A 20278-nucleotide genomic window follows, 5' to 3' on the forward strand; every position below is an offset into this window, starting at 1 on the left:
AGTTTATAAAGGGTAGGAAGTTAGGTGTCCCTGAACCCAGAAAATATTCCACCTGTCTCCCTGCATCTGACAACATCACTCCTCATTAAATTGTGACTTGAAATGGTTCTCTTAGAATACAGTGGGATTTTCCAGAACATGTGATCTCTAAAGTCAAGAGAAATTTCCTGGAGGATCTCTAGCCTGTAGACCTAGGTTGAGAGAGATTCTGGGGAGTTAAATGTTTCTCTTTTGAAAGGGAGGTCAGACTAAGTTTCGGGGAAAGGAAATAGGGTCACAGGAGTAAGAGTGGTAATTCAGTCAAAGAATAGTCCTTTGTTGGGGAATCACAAGGTGGTGGAGCCTCAGAAGCAAAGAGACCTTGTCTTCAGCGAAGGCCTTTGACTTCTGAACTCAGCATCCCTTCTTTTTTTATCCGGGTTTCTTCAATGTCAATTGCTCTTTTGTATGTGTTTGTCTTTTAACCTGATTTCCATTGTATGGTGATGATTTTTCCCTCCCCATCTTTTAGATCTTTAGATACAAATAGTCAAAACAATTCCTCCAAGTTCTTTGTAGACATTTCTTAATAGGCCATTTTAATTTTTCATTTTATTCAGATTTTCAGTTTTAGTCCTAATTGTATTGCTATGAAATGAATGCAATGTTTTCCAAAATTATTATAACCAGAAGTAGCTAAGATTATGTATATTGTCTTTCATCTTACACACCACTGTCACAACATAGCTCATTTATAAATTCAGGATCCTTGAATAGTTGTTAATCCAAGACCATCAGAAATAACAAGTTTAAAAATTGAATCAACTCTTCCTCCAAAGAGAGTTTGCAGATACTTACATAGGCCAGATAAAAATAATAAAATGTTAAGAGTCCTTCTTTTAATTAAATGAAAAAACGGGGCAACTGGGTGGCTCAGTCAGTTAAGCGATTGCCTTTGGCTCAGGTCATGATCCCAGGGTGCTGGGATTGAGCCCCACATCGGGCTCCCTGCTGAGCAGGGAGTCTGTTTTTCCCTGCCCCTCAGCACCTTGTGCTTGTTCTGTCTCTCTCTCTCAAATAAATAAAGTCTTTAAAAAAATAAAGGAAAAAAAATTTACCACTTTTCCTGTTCCCAAACATTCTTTAGGAAAACACTAGAATTGAAGTCTCTGTTTTCAGATTATATGTTTGAATCTAAATCAAGCAACACTTTGGCTATGTTTATCTAGCTAAGAAAAATTAAGCTCAATTTTCAGCACTTATGTATAGTTAGGGGAAAATGATTACGAATGGTATTTCACAACTACATCAGTTTAACATGTATTCTTAAGTCTATGGATACTTTCGATAAGCTGATGACAAAATTGCGCAAGTAAACACATTCTCTTGAGAAATTATTACATTTCAAATAAAGAATATGTAACATGTACTACACTAGATATCCCTTTTTCTCTTTAAGATGAATGGGCTAATTCACAACTTGCTGGGGGTCAACAAGGCCAAATGCTCTGAGCAATACGAAGAGAAAACCCATAATGAAATGGCTAAAGAGTACAAAGGGGTCATTGATTTATAAAGTGTATAATCTTCTGATCTCTGCTTTATATTATGGACATTCCTCTATAACCCTTTTATTCCTGGATCAAGTAAGTCAGCCTAAGTGGCTGCCACGTAGAGGAAGCCTGGGCCCCACGTTTGAGCCTAGCATCAGCTTTTCAGTAGTTCGAGGTTATGCATCCGTGCTCAGATAGAACTTCTCACTTTTCCCGCCACAAATGAAGAAGGAGTAGAGAACGCAAGTTGCCGTCCAATATTCATCCTCTCCCTCTTCTTCAGGAGCAAATATTTATTTGGGGTAGAAAGCAAGCAACCTAAGGACTATAGTTTTCTTCCTCTCTTACATGTAGATGTGACCAAATGAGGTGCCAGCCCAGGAAGTGAAACAGAATTCTGGGTAGGCTGCTCAAAGGGAATGGATTCAGCAGGGATATTTAATGTTTTGTTCCCTCGTCCTAATGTTTGAACTGCAGATGTGGGAATGGAGTTCTGATTACCGTCTGGAATTATGAGGTAAACTTGAGGGTGGAATGGGAGCCAAAAAAGCAAAGCATTGTGGATTCTCGATGACCATGTGGCTGTCACAGCAGCCTGGGCCACCGAAGCCCAGATTTCTTCTGTATGAGAGGGAAATAAACTTTTACCTTTTTTAAAGTCACTATTATTACGGTTTTCTATTACATGGATCTAATTCAAGGTGGTAAGGGGAGGAACATTATTTCAGTTCTGCTCTTATTGGGAAGAGCAGTATGACCTTTGATTTCATACTATATATATAGGCTTACATGTGACAGAATATAATGACAGTAATGATATTACTAGCATTTAATAAACACTTTATGGGAGCCACTGCCCAAAGTTCTTCTTACGGACTTTTTTACATATCAATGTTTATATTGTAATATAAAATATATTAATAAATACATACGAGTATGTATTTATTAATAATTATTAATAATATATATTAATATACTTTATATACTTTTTATAGTATATTTATATAGTAATATATTTATATATACTTTTATAGGTCTTTTAACTTTAACTTGATATATATGTAGTGTAGTTACTATATATACATGTCAAAACAACCCTGAAGATAGATGCTATTATTATCTCTGTTTCATGAATAAGGAAACAGGGGAGCCAGAGCTGGGAACTGAATCCTAGACCAAAATCTGTGGTCTTAATCTTGAAGTTCATTATACTACCTCCCAGTGAAGGTAGTAGCCATCTGAACATTTTCTATCCTCAGAATAGTATATTGTCACCTGTTATTCTTTTACTACTGATCCCCCTTTGATATAAAATGGAAACTCCACAGACTAGAATGTGTATGTATTGAGTCCTATCATAACATATTTAATCACAGAGCCCTACGAGACTACCAGCTGAGCAAAATGGCTTCTCAGACTTAACACTGCCAGACTTAATTGGAGTGTGGAGTGGGGTGGGTCAGGGAAATATGGGCCAAATGGGCAGTGCTCAGTGACAAAGTGTCATATCATTGTAGAAAGCCAATCAACAACTAAGCATCTGTCTCCCAGAATCCTGTTCAGGGTCTGCTTGAGTAAGGCAGCAATAACATATGCTAATTCTTCAAATATAAAATCTCTTCGGAGCTACTGTGTTTTCCAATTGTGAAGTGTAAAAAGGCATACTTTCACTATTTTAAGATAAAAGAATTAACAATACCGTGGAAAACAATAGCTTTTCTTGCATTGTTGTTTTGCTTTTTGTTATTGCTACTGTTACTTATTGGCATGGAATACCATCAAAATATACATAGAATAATAGACCATTGAAACTGGATACGCCTTTTGTATCAGGATATTGTAGGCTACATACAGAAGGAAAAAAAAAGCAAAAAAAAAAAAATCTGCAAATCTCAGAGCCCCCAGCTAGGGACAAGAATTGCTGATATAAAAAAAAAGGCACTGCACTTTAGTCAAAAATTTTTTTTAAATCAGCTGCATCTAGTAATAGTCAAGTGTAAACCTCCTTTGGCCTCATGTGCACATAAAGTCAAACCAGAGAAAACGCTTATGCTCCATGACGCTCTCAGATATCAACTTAAAAATGCCTGCTGACAGCAGCCTGGGTTAACTCCAAGAGACTAACCATTTCTGGCAACTGGATTTCAAAAGGGAGAAGGGACATGAGAAGGAAGTCCTTCAGAATAGATTATGGCTGATATCCTTGCTGAGGAAGAGGATGGTCACTGCCTCAGTGTTTGTGAACTTGTAGAGAGAACAGCGTCCATGTTGTTCTGAGTATTTGGGGAATGCTTTATGAGGATTTGGGAAACATAAATAGAGAAAAAGGAATTTCAAAGCCTGATCGGAGTTTGTATGGCATCGTCAGACAAATACACGGGTCATAAGGCATTTCCTTCCACCTCCTACATATACTATTTAATAAAAACTATATGAGGATAGTATTTGCCCTGGTAATACTTTTTCTGCACTCAACAATGTTTTCTTTTTTCTCTCTCAACAATTCTTTGTATTTTGTGATGAAATACTTTATCACAATGCCTAGTATCCAAATATTTTAACATATCCAGGTGCCTGATGGAAATTTTCATTCTGAAATCTCTTGTATCTAAAATCATATGATTCTTGCCATGATAAACAAATGTAATTGCTATTTTAATGGCCATAGACAATGCAATTACTACACTGCCATAATTTAAAAAAATATTTTTTGTCCTTTTAACATTTTTAAACCTGGTGCATCTCAATGACAGCTGGAAGTCATTTTTAGCTAGCTAGTTGTCTGGGGCAGACAAAATGGCCCTGAAGTTCAAGGTCTTATGGCTGATACCAGGCATAGCTGCCTTTACATTAGGACCATTACTATCTGGCCAAGTTACCCATTCCTGCTTTCAAGATGCCACAACACAAGCCTGTTTGTCTAGTCCTTCTAAAGGCAGGGGCAAAACTAGGTTGAGGAACCGGTATGAAGGTGGAGGGAGCAGACAGAGTTGAATTCTCTGTGTTTCTGTAATCTTCTAAAAGGCTTTCAACCTCTGGGACACCTGGGTGGCTCAGTCGATTAAGCATCTGACTCTTAGTTTCGGCTCAGGTCATGATCTCGGGTTGTGAGATTGAGACCCGCATGGGCACCATGGTGGGTATGGAGCCTGCTTACAATTCTCTCTCTCCCTCTATCCCCTCCCAGCTCTCCCTCTCTAAAATAAATAAATAAATCATTAAAAAAAGCTGGGGGGGGGCTTTCAACCTCTGCTTCTAGTTATCAGGGATCAATGCCATTATTAGAAATGACCGTTGACGGTATAGAGCCTTCACCCAGACTCTTATCTTTTGTTTAAACGTCATTTGCTCCAAATAGCATTTTCCTTAGACTTCAAGGCCTAATGGAATCTAGTGGAAGAAATAGAAGGGAAAGCACCCAGCTTTAGCACCAAGTAGAACTGCACACAATGAGGAAAAGACAATTCCCCAAAGGAAAGAATGAGAAGAATGGAGAAGGGGTGCTGGATGACCAAGAGGCAGTAAATGTCTACCTCCCTCTTTTGGCTTTTGTGGGATGGGTGACAAGACTCACTGTCAGCAACAGCTGAAAGGAAAGAAAAATAAAAAACTTACTAAAAAAAAAACTGAAGAAAGTGGATATCTTTATACTAAATACAAGCAAAAGAAAATAAACTAAACTAAATAAAAACAAAACCTGCCTCTGAGTTAAAAGTAGGGTTGTTAAATTCTAGTATCAGGACATATCTTTTTCCTTCATTCAACTATTCTTTCTACAATGAGATTTTGAAATAAAACTCAGCCAAGAATACCAACTAGTGATAAAGGTACTACCAGTTTGCCTGACTGGTAGGGCTACAGTATCACTCGTTACTTATTTACTTAAATTTCCAAGCCACGAGGATATCGTTTTGAAGTCTGGATAAACTTTAGTTAAGTGGAGGGTAGATAAGGCTGGGTTTGGAAGACTCTCTAGCTGCAGAAAGATGGTGAAGTCAGGGCATGGAGTAATTTCTAAGAGATGTTTGGCATCAAACTGAAACGTGACTGGAGAGGCTAAAAGCACAAGTAAAGAAAAAGTACTTAGGAAAAACATATGATAGAATCATAAAATCCTATGGTCACGACAGAGTTACATTGATTTGGAATGGCAAATACTTGGCTTGCAAACTCATCTGATCTCACCCTATACTCAAAACATGTGCCACGGATCATTCAAGATACTCTCTGCTGATTAGCTCAGAGAAAATTGCCCATCGTTCCATCACTTCCAAGCCCATCTACCGTAACACTGTCCTCGTTAACTTTCTAAAATTTCAAACTAGATCTCTGAGACTTCTGACAGTCTTGCTCCAAAAGCACTTATTCCCCAACCCATATCCTCTGCTTCAAGTCACAGTGACCTTCTTACTATTTTCTTAAACATATGTCAATCATTCACTATTTCATGACTTTATGTATGTGGTTTCTTTTTTCTCAAATACTCTGACCTTCTTACCTACTGGTGAACTTCTTCACATCCTTCAAAACATTTTGTCCCCTTTTTATCTTTGAGAACTTCCTGAATTCCATCAAACTCAGTTTGTTATTCTTATCATCTGTACTCCTATAACACTTGGCATTTCTTTAAGATAACTTTCATTGAATTTTGGTATTTATATATCTGTGTCCCTCATTAGGCTTCATGACACTTGAAGGTAGACATACGTCTTATTCTTCTTTTGATCTGCCCTAACTTGAGGACAGTCTGGTCATTGTAGATGTTCAATAAATGATAACTGACTGAATAAGTGAATATCATCTGAGTTTTGTAGTCATCCTGCCATAACCCCCGAGAAAGGAGGGGTCTTTGATTTGATGTTACATTTTCCTTCCTATTGAAAGATATGTATTTTAAGATTCATGTGTACAACATATGACCTACCTTCATTTGAAATATTAAATAGAAATTTATAGTTTTTCTTGATTCAGCTTGCTTTAGCCTTATTTGTATGTTGGTTTTTATAAATGTAAATTAAAGTCTTATGCTATTTAGGGAAGCTGAGATTAATCAAAACCCCTGTGCTTTAAATGGAATATCCATATTTATTATTTGAATTATATATAATTCTGTTTATTTTAACAACATTTTTCTGGATACAGTTTTGAATCTCATTGAGTAGATGTCCATTTTCAACCCCATCTCATCATATAGTATTCACAGGAGTGTTTTGTTTAAAAATGCACAAAGGTATCTTATTAAATAATGTCACAAACATGAAGTTCATTATTATGCAAATGCCATCCTTGGAACAGATTTGTTAATTGCAACTCATTTGCATAATTAATGAACTCCCAAATGAATTATGCCTTTGCAGATTTGTGCAGCATTGTTTTAAAATAAATTATAAAATACATGTCAAAGGAAGAGTGCTTTCTGGGTTCCCATAGCATTGTTTGAAAATTAATTACCAAATGCTTGTCAAATTAAAATGAGTTTGTAGTTTTTACAATGTTATTTTAAAATTAATCACAAAATAAAATGTCACTGCATTAAAGTAAACAACTTGTTATTTTCTCTAAAAGAACCACAGAAAATAGCGTTTTAACTTCAATTATATTGTTTGGTATAGTGATTCTAGTGTTTTATGCATTTCGCTTTTACACTGTGACTTAACAAAGTTGTTAGCATGTTAATGTTTTGGTAAATTGAGATTTAATTTTATTGTGTAGCTTATTTTATACAGTTGATGATTAATACATTGCATATGAACCCAGTACGGGTTTGTTCATGATAAATTGGGAGTTTAAAAGACATTCAAGGTCACTTAAATCTGTTGTATAAACAGTATTCTTAAGATTTATTTATTGAAATTCTGACTGCTGCCAGTTAAAATGATTAAAAGCATATAGCTGGGCTGTCTTTCTACCTATTCTGACACACAGAGGAGTATACTTCCTTTCTTCAGCACACTGAAAGCTTTCGGTCCCCCACACTACTTGCTTCACTCTGTGGAAATTTTCTGCCCTTGCGCAGAAGCCATAGTTACTCCCCAGTCCTGGCCTCTCCAGTCCACATGGAACCCCCGTTACCCGAAAGTTAGATGGAAAACACCAGTATACTTAAACAATGATTTGGCCAAAATGACTTTCAAAACAATAGAGTTGGCAAACAGTTTTCAGGAATTAATGTTGCCAACTAAATACCCTTCAAAATATTAAAATACAATAATAATAATCATCATGGCTGCCTAGGTGTATAACAACTAGTGAAACACTCAGTCACTTCAGAAGAGTTTTGTTGTTTTCTAAACAATAGTATCCTCTCTTTGCTCATCTCTCCTTATTCTCCAAAGCAAACCAACTGTCTACGGTTTACATTCTATCTTGTCAGTTCTTGACCATTGAATGCTAATCTGTGGGGGAAGGCCTTTGTTTGACATGATTGCAACTATGCAAATTGATACCAACTAGACAATAATTCTTAAGATGATAAACCATTTTCTTCCTATTTTTTTGTTCTGTGTATAGCTGCTTTTCTAAACTCCTATGAGCTGGTCCACGTTTCCTTTTCTGTAAACTGATAAACATAGTAGTCCATTCTGAAGATGTAGTATTTCTTCTAATTTATAACTGGTGTGTGAATAAGGACCCATTAGCTCATGTAGATACATGGATTTAAGCTTCTGCCATTTCCTATTCAATTCTGGCACAGATATTACTCAAACACATGATAACACAGATAAACACAAATAAACTAAAAAATACGTTTTACATATATTTTTTTACAATCAAATCAAATAAGACTACTGTTGTCAAAGCTATGATGCTACCCTAGACATGTTTCTTTGTTTAAATCCCTCGGGATACTTCTACTTGACATTCTTTTCTGAAATTCTTTATCATTATTCTTACAAGACAATAAAACATCTAACAGACAAACTATCTCATAGCTAACATTTTTAGTGAACCAATAACCACATACTGAGAACATAAGTTAATTTGTACAAATGCAGGATCTTTGAATTAATTAAATTAAATTAATTTCCATTAAGTTAAAGCAGGAGTGTTCTAAGAGAGAATATGATCCATAGTTTATGTTCTTCAATGAACTGTAGTCTGCAAAGCAGTTGTAGACATTCCAGTCTTTGGAAAATGTCATATTGATGAGAATAAAAGTAAAAAAAGGACATAATTTTTGTTGAATGAATGTCAGCTTTTTATGAAGTTTTGTGAAGATTACTGGTCTTCTCTTGACACAATCTTTATTTTATAGAAATGAATTCACTTACGCTTGAATTTAGGCTTTTTAGACTGCATTCATTTCTGTATTTCATTATATAAATTCCAGAATTTTAGGCTGAATTCATTTCTGTATTTCATTATACAAATTCTAGAAACATGGATAGACTTGCTATCCTGTGAAATGAATCAGAATTCAAGCTTTCTTTATTAAAACCATGGCATTTTAACTGAGTTGGGATGTCAACTAATACAGAATGTCATATGTATCAGAGTTGGAGGAGACAATAGGGTTTTTCTTTTAAGTTCTCCTAGAGGCCTTTCCAAACCATCCAAAAGGGGCCCTATTGGATTTTTTGGGGAGGTTTCCCCAAGCAGCTTTATTGTCCAGATCAGGATGAGTGCCCATAAAAATTAAATCTCCCTTTTCCTTATTTCCAAGAGTCTACCAAAGAGAAATAGGTTCAATGGTGCTTTGTAAATCAAAGCTAACCTTGAGGCTGCAATGTCTAGAATGTTAATTTTCTATGATTTTTGTTCTATTTATCTGAAATCACTCCTCTCTTATCCTTTTCCTGATGGCATTTCCAGGCATTAAATATATGCTATTCTGGGATGCCTGGGTGGCTCATTGGTTAGACATCTGCCTTCAGCTCAGGTCATGATCCCAAGGTCCTGGGATCAAGTCCTACACCAGGCTCCTTGCTCAGTAGGGAGTCTGCTTTCCCTCTACCTGCCGCTCCTCTTGCTTATGCTCTCTCTCTTTCTCTCTGACAAATAAACAAATAAAATCTTTAAAATAAATAAATAGATAGATAGATAGATAGATAAATAAATAGATAAATAAATAATGCTATTCCAAATTTGTGTGTGTATGTATGTGTGTATATATATATATATATACACACATACATACACACACATATATCGAGCTACAAGTTGGGAAACTTAATTTCTCCCCAAACAAGTGATGAGTTATTTTTGCATTAACACTGGGCATCTATTGGTCATTTCCTTCATAAATAATTTTGGAAAATAAATTTTCTTATTTATAACAATAGAAATAATTCTCTCATAAAACCTTTATACAGTATTGCATATATTTAAATAACTAGAAACTTTCATCTTTTTGATGGAGGAAAAATTTTAAATATTGTTCAATATTATGTGGGTAAAATTACTGAATTGTATTTTTACTTTTTCAATTACATGTTTAAGCTCTATAGATACATAGTTAGAAGGAATAATGGACATTCAATGGCTGCGTCAGTAACACAGAATTTCATTTTATTTGGTTATTTTCTTATTTTTGTGTGTACCGATACTCCTTTCTGAATCTTAACTTGTGACTGAAAGATTCACAGACTTACTGAATATTCATGCATAGAATTTGAGATCTTTCTTCCCTAGAGCTCAAGTTGAAAGACATTGTTGATATATGTCCACTGTGACATGATATGACACTCTTTTGCAGTTATTTTTAATTAGATATAAAATATTAATCCATTTGAGTTTGTGTATAGAATGTATTTGGAGGAGGATGAAACTTGAAGAGGCATACTGTGACAGAATTTTAATTAATTTATTTTAAAGAGAAGACGTATTAACTCAAAGGGCATAAAAGGTCTATCTCTAATAGCCCCCTTTGTGATCTAAAGGAGGGAATTTCCCATAACTACAACATAAAGAGAAAACTAAAATCCCTTTCTGGTTTGGTTCCTCTTACTAACCCAAAATAGATAAAACAACTTGTTTTCTCCTGGGCTTGAAAAGCAAGAAGCTGAATTTAAGACTCTTCTTCAAATCACACACTTCTGCTACTAGGGATATCACTTCGTGCCAAGTTTCAGTGAAGAGAATGTAAAGCATCTAAAGAAATTGTATTGGTGGCTGGACCCCTGTCATGCAATTTCAGGTTCCCTTCTGAAAAGAGGTATGATTCCTGGAATTTAAGGAATTTGTCAAGGCTTCTCTGCTGAGACTATTAGACGACTATTATTAAGGAAAAGAGTGACTTCCACTCGATGGTATTTTAGAGATGTGATGATTTAGAATTCAAGCTGGTCGATACCATCGACTTCTTAAATCACTGAGTAGCATCAGGAGCTTCTATTAACTTAGGCTACACATATACCTTAAAGACTCTGTGTCCATGAATTTTTCAGTGAATGTTGATCCACATATTCTGATTCTTAAATGTTTTTAGTTTCTTCAATTTGGTTCTATCAGCTAAAATAGTGGGGAGTGGGGGGAAGCAGATGACAACTGACATGGGCAATTATCATTTGATAAGTTCAATGATGGTGGTGTGTGGAAAGGTTGCTAGTACAGCCTGGAGAAAAGGGGATCAGAGAAGCCCAGAAAGTGCTTCCAAGTGTTTCAGCATCATTGGAATTTTCCCTCTTAATCCTTACAAGTCATCTGACCTAGCCGACCATCTGATCCTGTATGAAAAGGATAATAGCAGAAAGCTCATATAAGATTGGTGATGGCCCCGTGCAATAGCCCAGCACCCAGCATCATAGGTAAATGTGGAAACAATATTATAGAATGTTACACTAGTTCATTAAAGACAAATCAGCCTGGATTCTCCACTAATTAAACTCTGAAGTGATCCTGTATGCTTTACGGTTTATACATTCCCCAAATAATTCTGAATGGGAATTTTATGGAGATTCCCTACACATTACGTTATTGACTTGGTTTGTACTCTATTCGATCATCATTCCCAGTCCTGCCCCCCAATTAAATGTTGAAATTCTTTCTCCTTTCATAAAACCAAGTCAGTGCAGAGTTATATACACTATCAGCTTTCAATTGAATCTGCATGAGAAGGAAACCATAATTGCCATTTCATAAAGCAATGAAGAGCTAAAAATCTATCTCATTTGGTTCTTAAAAATAAGGGCTAAGTGCTTTGCATACCTTATCTCAATTGTAATAACTATTTGGTAATACTATTATGTTCATTTCACAGAAAAAGAATCTGGTGTCAGAAAGGGAAGAATCTGACGTCATCAGAAAGTAGGTCATATTGTATTTCTGTATCCATGCCTTTAACTATTGTGCTATGTTGGTATACGAAATAGCCATACTCCTAAAAACACTATTTAAAACACTATGTTGGCATATGCTTCCAAGTTCTTCTTACCCTTACCATTTTTAGGTATTAAAACAATTGCAGAATGGCATATCTAAATATAAAAGAAACTGAAATCCCTATATTTACAAAATATGACCTGACAGGTTCCTCTGATACTCAGAACTTCACCAAAAGTTGTAGTTATCATTTGTCACTCAGTTCTTTCCTCAGCGTGGAACAACAGCAACAACAACAAAAAATAAACCCCAAATCCCCAGTCTTGGCACATTTTTCCAGTTCAGGGGCAAAGGTTTTCTTCGTGAGGGTAGAGCCCCAAAGGACAGCATGAGTCACAACTCTTTCATGTATTCAGCAGATATTTACTAACTAACTACTGGGCATATGGTCTGTGCCTCCCTGGAAAAGTTACATAGAAGGTGAAATCTCAATTATGAATAGGAGTTAACTAGATGAAGATGGGAAGGGCGTAGGAAAAGGATAGGAACCATATTGAGAAAACTGGACATTTGAAATTTCAAAGATATAAAATTAGCTATGATATAACTATGGGTTAGAATAAATCTGATATACTTGTAAATAAGATATCTAACTAAGAAAAGATTGTAAAGATGATGATGATAATAATAGCTCATATTCATCTGGAACCTACCACAGTAGGACACATTGTGTTTTAGCATATTGCAATGTACTATCTCATATAATATTCATAACAACCCTAAGAGAGAAATATTATTAGTAGCCCAATTTTACAGATGAAATAATTTGGTCATGGTCACCTAATGAGTAAGTGGCAGAACTCTGAACCCAAGGTTTTTGATTCCAGAGCCCAAGTGACCTCTGCTACCTTCAGATTATGATCAGCCTTTTTAGGGCATAATAAGAATTTTAGTCTTTACCCTGTAGGCCAGGGTTCTCCATGTATGCACCCTATCCCAGACCTACTGAATCAGAAACTCTGGGGCAGGCCCGGCAATCCATGATTCCATAGGCCCTGGAGGTGAATCTGATGCTCAGTAGTTTAAGAACCTTTGATGGGGCAATAGAAATTCTGCAACATTTTTAAGCAAGGAAGTCATGATGTTTCTGGAAAGATGATCATTCTATTATCTACATACCTTAAGGAGCAGTCATGGGGTTAGGTCTGATGGTTCTCTCTTTGGAGTGAAAGAAGACCCAAGGTTTCTTATTTCCCCCTCTGCACCTATAAAGGGCAATACCTACTCTCCTTCACTTAACACAGAATGAAGTTAAAAATAAATGCTACTAAAAGTGGCAGGACTAAAGAATAATGCAGCCTTCTATTAGGGGGCCTTGACCTGACTGCTGACTTGAAAGAGATGAAAATAGCCTTTGTGATCTTATTGCAAGAAAAATGCCACTAATCAGACAGTTGTGACTTAGATAAATTTTAGTCTATTAGACTTGCTTAGTTTTATGAGCAAAAAGAGTGCACATATAATAGTTAATGATTCCTTCTCATTCCCTGACCAAAGGATATCTTTCACTAGAAATAGCTACAGTAATAAAAATTAGACATATATTTTTCCAAAATATATTCCATTGTTTTAGAGTTACACAAAATTTTCACTCCTCTAGAAAGGGGCCACATCATAATATGAATAAAAATCCAATAACCCTGCCTTTAGAAAGTCACATTCCATATGAACTATAGAAGGATCACCACAGAATAGTAATTTTCAATTTGAAAATATTTTGTTTCTTTCAACTAAATTATATCCATTTCATTAACTTGTAGTGAAGTCTTCTTCCCTACCAGTTTTTAACTCTTAATGCCCTTTAATCTGGCTTTCAAGGATTATATTTAGGGTACTACGATTTATTTACTGAAATGTCAATTAACCTAGAAACTAGACATTGTGAAAAACTTTTCAAAAACATCCATTTAAAAGTTGATTAAAAAATCACAAATATGAAAACGACTAATAATGTCCGTACTCTTGAGGATAGAAGCTAATAAATATTTGAAAAATTAACAGAGCAAATGACTAGTTTTCCCTTTAACTTGCCTTTGAAATAATCCCAAATTAGTGTAAATTAAGGTAAAGAAAAAGAGATTTCCCGTGTACCATATGGCCAGGATTTGACACATTTTGCTTTATTTTTAATTTATGGAAGAAAATGCAGTCTTTCAAATATATATATATACAATTTTATATTAATATGCGATGGCATTTCTTATGTAATGAGTCAAATACCTCTTTAAGCCAACCTAACAATTTAATGAACAAGATATTCATTCTTGTTAGCTGGTGAATATAGGGAGAAGTGGAAGTGACCACTCAAGGGAAGTGACCCCTTGCTTCCTTCTTCCTTGAATATTCCTCCACCCTTCCTACTTTCCTCACTTATTCTGACTAGCTCTTCACGATTCAACCTTAACACTACTGCCCCTTTTCCATACAACCAGGATAGACTTTTGTAAGCTCCCACAGTTCTCTGTACTTCTTTGTTGCATTTATAATAATTGTAATAAAAACGGTAAGCATTAGTCTTCACCAAAGGTGTAATCTCCTCTAAAAATTTAATTTCCATTAGGACAGGAAGCATTTCTGACTTATTTCCTATTGTATCTTTAGCAAGTAGCAGAAGAAAGGAAGGAAGGCTCCTTCAGGGTAACAGCTCCAACAGTGAAAAGAGAAACAACAGACCGGTGTTCTAAGCTAAACCTTCATGTGATTAAATACCACTGCATTTGGCTACATGAATTCAAAACACTCTAGTTTAATCAACACCTCCATGTTTGGTGAATTATCATATGCTTATTAATGATGAGTGAAAGGAGATAATGTTATCTGTCTTAATATAAAGTGACTAAAATGTAATTTGGCAAACATCACATGAATAAGGAAAATGTTAAAGAAGGACACATTGGGCATACCGACTCAGGAGAGCCAGAGAAAAATCACTTGACTGAGGGGGAAATGGCATAACTGATCTACACAATTAATGATCCAATATTTCCAAGTAGAGGCCACTCCGATCTGACATGTGCCTCCTCAAGGAAATATGCCAAAGAGAAAGTGAACTGAGGATCACGAAGAACATGTCTGTATAAGTGGTCCAGTTAACCGGCCTGGTGCTGCCTAGGTGTGCGGGAAGTGCACACTGCTTTCTACTTTTCATAGCTAAGAAATCAGCTCCTGGAAGCAGTTGTTGAAAGAGTCAACCTTTCACTCAGAGTTACTAGAAATCAGCTTTTACCTCTCACTTATTCAACCACATTCAACAAGTATTTCTTTAGAACTTACTAGGTGTTGGTGGTATTCTCGATGCTCAGGATACTTCAGTAACAAAAAAGCAGTAGCAGATGTGAAACACCACTCTGAGCTGACATTAACTACTAAATGTAGAATAGTAAGTACTAAAATGTGTAAAATGTGATCCCTATTCTTGAAAAGTTCATAATCTTGAATGAGGGAGGTTGATACACATAAAAATGGTGACCTACCATATGAGGATGATGAGTATCAGATTGCCTGGTGCAGTGACTCAAACATTCTAGATGTTGAATGCATGGGATTATGTCAGAGAAGAGACCACTTTGAACTTGGGGGCCGTGAAGAGCTTCACGAGGAACTGCCTTGAGTGGGCCTCCCAGCCAAGTTTAGAAAAGCAGACAAAGGGAGTAAAGGGAAAGGTGAATGCTCTTCAGAGTCCCATGTATAAAAACTGTCTTGAAAATCAGGTACAGTCTACATTGATCAATTGAGTACCTGCTGTGAGCTGGATATTATAATATGCTTGGCCGAGTGTACAGTAAAATTTCACCCTCAAAAATTTATGGACTAGTGAGGAAGTTGTAAAAATGTGCATTAGTCACTGAAATACAAAGTAGAAAGTTCTAAGAGTCATAAATAAGAAAGGTGCTGATAAAGTTTTATGACATTTTAGAGGAGGAAGACACTCACTTACAGCTGGTTATTAGAGAAAGCCTCTTGGAAAACAGGTGGCATTCAGTGGGGCCTAATGAAATATGAATGCATGGAGGAGAAAGTGATGTAATGGCAGACTCAGGAAAGAAGCCTGATAAACAAGTGGGAGAGCTTAGAAAGTGGACTGGTCATTTCAAAGCTTATTGCAATAGTCAAGGTGGGGTAGTCTAGGTAAAGACATAAAAAATTATGAAGTTTTCAAGAATAGGGATCACATTTTACACATTTTAGTACTTACTATCCTGTATATAAACTGTATATTTGTTGATTGATTGACTTTAAAATTATAATTGGCCACATCTACTTTCTAGCTCCTCTACATCTCTTATAAATTATTTTTTATACTGTTTGAATCACCAAACTATGAGATAACATGAAGTTTTCTTCACTATTTAACACGAAGCATTTATATCCTATTAGTTTTCTTGTTTTAGTTTTTGAATCTTCAGATACTTTCAATCCCACATTTCATCACCATATTTGATTAGTCTTCATAATGTTTCCTGTTATTTTTATTATTACAACCTGATTTTTACATACATTTCCCTAAATAGTGGTCAATGCTTACTTTTATCTATTTTATCTTGTTTGCTGAGGTCTCTGCATTAGCTATCTTCCCTACCCCACTGACTTAGTATGTTATATATTTATTTCTAATGATTTATTTTATAACTGTACTGTATGTGGCAAGTTATTACATAAATATTTTCAGAATAGACAGCACTAAAATATAAAACTTTGCTAGAATTGTATTCCAGCTATTTCATGTTCTTTCTGTGACAGTGGCACTAAAGAGAATTGTGTGAAGTGCCCGATTTTTTTTCTCTGAGGTCAACTTCAGAAAGTTAAGGAAGTACTTGAAATAGTATAGTTTTCTACAATATATTTTCTCTATGAAAGGATCTTGATGTATGCTACATGAATAGTGGTATAAGGATGGCCTTGGCCACGTGTGAAGGCAGTGATTTTTTGGCAGTGCACTAAAGCCTTTACTAGTCTCAGAATAAATTATGTCCTGATCTGTTTTTGTCCATAGTGGTAGGATATCTGACATCTAGAGCCAAAGGAAGAGGGACTGAGTATGGGCTGAGCAGAGGTTTAGAGGAGGGAGAGGAGCTTACTACCTAGGTCCCCTCTGTCTCCTCAAGGGATGCCCACTAGGCACAACAGCCCTAGAAAAGCTAAGAGAAGAATGAATGGAGGAAAATACAGGTTTCTCTACTCCTTCCTGTCTATTCATTCTTTAATTAAAAAAAAAAAAACAAACATGCATCGATCACCTACTTTGTGTTGGGGCCACAGTATGAATTAAACTTCTGCCATGAACTTTGACTGCTTTCAGTTTATAATCTAGTAGGGGTGACAAACATGAAATGAATCATTATGAGTTATCACATCATTACAATTGTGACAAGTGCTTCAAGGTGAGAGTGCAGAGTGCTCTGAAGGATAGCTAGAGCTTTGCACTGTGGCAGCACCCAGCCCCAGGACAGAAGAAAAGAGAGCTTGAAGCATAACACTTACTATCAGAATAAATTATAAAATTCTCCTTTCTTGGGGCAACGGTGGTATAGATGATATCACGACAATGGCAAGGCATTTATAAAACTTCAGCCACGTGATAAATTATGCATAAAATTTTGTTATTGTAAAAATGACAAGGAATCCCTGGAACACCCCCCTCCATCTTTTAATAATACATATTCCTCATAAAAACAAGGAAATCTCAACTGAAATCTTATGCACCTGTGTGGCTAGTCAGTTACTCACAAAGCTTCATGGATCCGATGTATATTTTCTCTACCTAATTCTGTTAGACAGTCAATTTGTAATGCTAAACAAAATGCGCACAGGAACCTTAAATATAGCATTTCAGACATTCTCTGAACATTCATTTATCTGTTTACTGGGGGATATTTACCAATCAGATGTGCACACCCATCATCTGAGCACATGTCCGTCTGTCATCTAAAATTGCCAATAAATATACTGCTTAAATAGTAGCAGTTAAGAATAGAGACTCTCCTAATGAGAGAACTAAGAGTAGATCACATAAATGATCCCAGGGCCACGCAAAGATAACGACCAGACAAGGCACAGAAATATACAATAACATGAGAAGTCCTTGACCATTGCTTCATATGCTCCATTTCTAAGGATTCTGGAGGCAATTTTTATTGTACAAATTCTTTTCAAATAAATGAGAAAAGGAGGAGTTAATAAATATACCCCACTGGAAGTAACTGAATCCTAGAAAACAAAACCCAGATTTTATGAGCCCTTCTCTCTTACCTCTTGAAGTGGAGGCCACTTTTGTCTTTACACAATATATTCATTAAGATTCTTTAGTTGCATTTACTGAAAAGCTGAATCTAGATATATTACTCTTGCTGGTGTTTCTGAATTCCAAGCATCTCTAGCTGATATTCCTTTCCTGGGTTATGGTGTACTTGTGACTTAGAAAGGAAATTCTTCTTGCCTGAATGAAGTTCTCTGGGATGATTAGCATAGAAGGAGAAGATTTTGAAAGTTCCCTGTTCTTGCTAAACCTGCCATTACTATCAGAAAATGGAAAAAAAAAAAAAAAAAAAAAGGAGCAAGAAACCCTTTCTCAAAAGCAACGGCCATCCAGGGAATCTCCAGACAGAAGTAAATGTGCTTCTGTCTTTGTGTTATAGGAAAAATAAACCAAAGGAGCAAATAGTTCATCTTCCATGAAAATAAAAATATTCCTCTTTTATAAAACTCTTTCTATTGTCACCAAAAGTTACAATAATATATAACATATGTACAGTGCTTTCCAGACTATTAAAATTTCAACTATCGTACATTGTACCAGTTCTTCTCTGAGAGGGCTGGAGTTGGTCATGTACCCACCTGTCATGTGTACCCACCTTTCAACTTGTTAGAGCATCAATCCCCATATTTTTTGTAGGAGAAAACGCTTCTGAACCAATGAGATTGGAACTGATGAGACTAAAAAAAGAGTTAAGTTAAATAATTACTTATTTAACCAAAAAAGTAGGTTGAAGCCTACTTTAAAGTCATAAAAAGCCATACACATATATCTTTTTTTTTTAAAGATTTTATTAATTTATTTGACAGAGAGAGAGACAGGCAGCGAGAGAGGGAACACAAGCAGGGGGAGTGGGAGAGGAAGAAGCAGGCTCATAGCGGAAGAGCCTGATGTGGGGCTCGATCCCGTAACACCGGGATCACGCCCTGAGCCGAAGGCAGATGCTTAACCGCTGTGCCACCCAGGTGCCCCCATACACATATATCTTAACATATTAATTTAACTTAAGAAATATACCCACTCATTTGCCAAAGTTCAAATGTAGGGCCAAAATTATTTCTTTGGTATGGGGAGCCTTGAGTTGATTGTTTGCACAAACAAATCCAGACACATCTTCAACAAGTACTATTTTGCTTTGTTTTGCATATGTTTTGTTTTGTGCATTTGTGAAATAAGAACTCAAAGATATGGATGAACAATTTAAAGCAGAATCTCTATCTAAGTTTTTCTGACTTTTCTCCAATCTTTTCTGTTTTCTCACCTGTACTTAATTTGACAGCAATGTTAAAGAATTTTCAAAACTTTATGAAGCATTAAATTTAGTATTCCCAGAAATAAAAACTCTTCACAATTACATTGTTTATTTAAATTTAATTAAATGTTATAGTTACAAAATGAGAAACAAGTGGCATAAACAAGTTCAAAGATAAACACAAGTGACTCATATTAAGAATAAAGGGGTATGTGCTTATCCTTAAGAAGAGACTATTTTGAAAGATCATATGATCCAATAATTCTACTACTGGGTATTTACCTGAAGAAAACAAAAACACTAATTCAGAAAAATATACATGTATCCCTATATTTATCGCAGCATTATCTGCAGTAGCCAAGATATGGAAGCAACCCAAATATCCATCTATAGAAAGTGGATAAAGAAGATGTGGCATGCGCGCCCACACACGCGCACACACACACACACACACACACACACAGAGGCATATTATTGAGCCACAAAAAAGTGAAGTCTTGTCATTTGTGAAAACATGAATGGACCTAGTGGATAGTATGTGAAGTGACATAATTCAGAGAGACAAAGACAAATACCACATGATTTCACTTACATGTGGAATCTAAAAAACAAAATAAAAAGAAATAGACTAAAAAATACAGAGAACAAACTGCGATGGTTGCCAGAAGGGAGGTGGGTGAAGGATGGGCAAAATAGGTGAAAGGGATTAAGACGGACAAACTTCTAGTTTTAGAATAAGTAAGTCACAGAGATGAAAAATACAGCACACGGAATATAGTCAATGATGTTCATAATAAGGTTGTATGATGACAGATGGTAACTAGTGGTAAGCATTGAGTAATATATAGAATTGTTGAGTCAATATGTTGTATACCTGAAACTAATAGAGCATTGTATGTTATACTATACTTTAAGTATTTT

At 35.7% G+C, this 20278-nt stretch overlaps 1 long non-coding RNA gene across 1 annotated transcript in view; it reads right to left on the reverse strand.

Annotated features, from left to right (window-relative positions):
* LOC103659635 overlaps positions 1 to 18867 on the reverse strand; it is a 72636-nt gene extending 53769 nt beyond the window's left edge. Inside the window, exon 1 of the long non-coding RNA XR_567566.2 lies at positions 18704 to 18867. This is a non-coding gene — a long non-coding RNA (uncharacterized LOC103659635). The remainder of the gene's footprint in view (positions 1 to 18703) is intronic.
* Positions 18868 to 20278: the final 1411 nt, after the last annotated feature.

This window comes from Ursus maritimus, unplaced genomic scaffold, assembly GCF_017311325.1.
Source record: "Ursus maritimus isolate PB19 unplaced genomic scaffold, ASM1731132v1 scaffold_1, whole genome shotgun sequence".
Classification (NCBI taxonomy): Eukaryota; Metazoa; Chordata; class Mammalia; order Carnivora; family Ursidae; genus Ursus; species Ursus maritimus.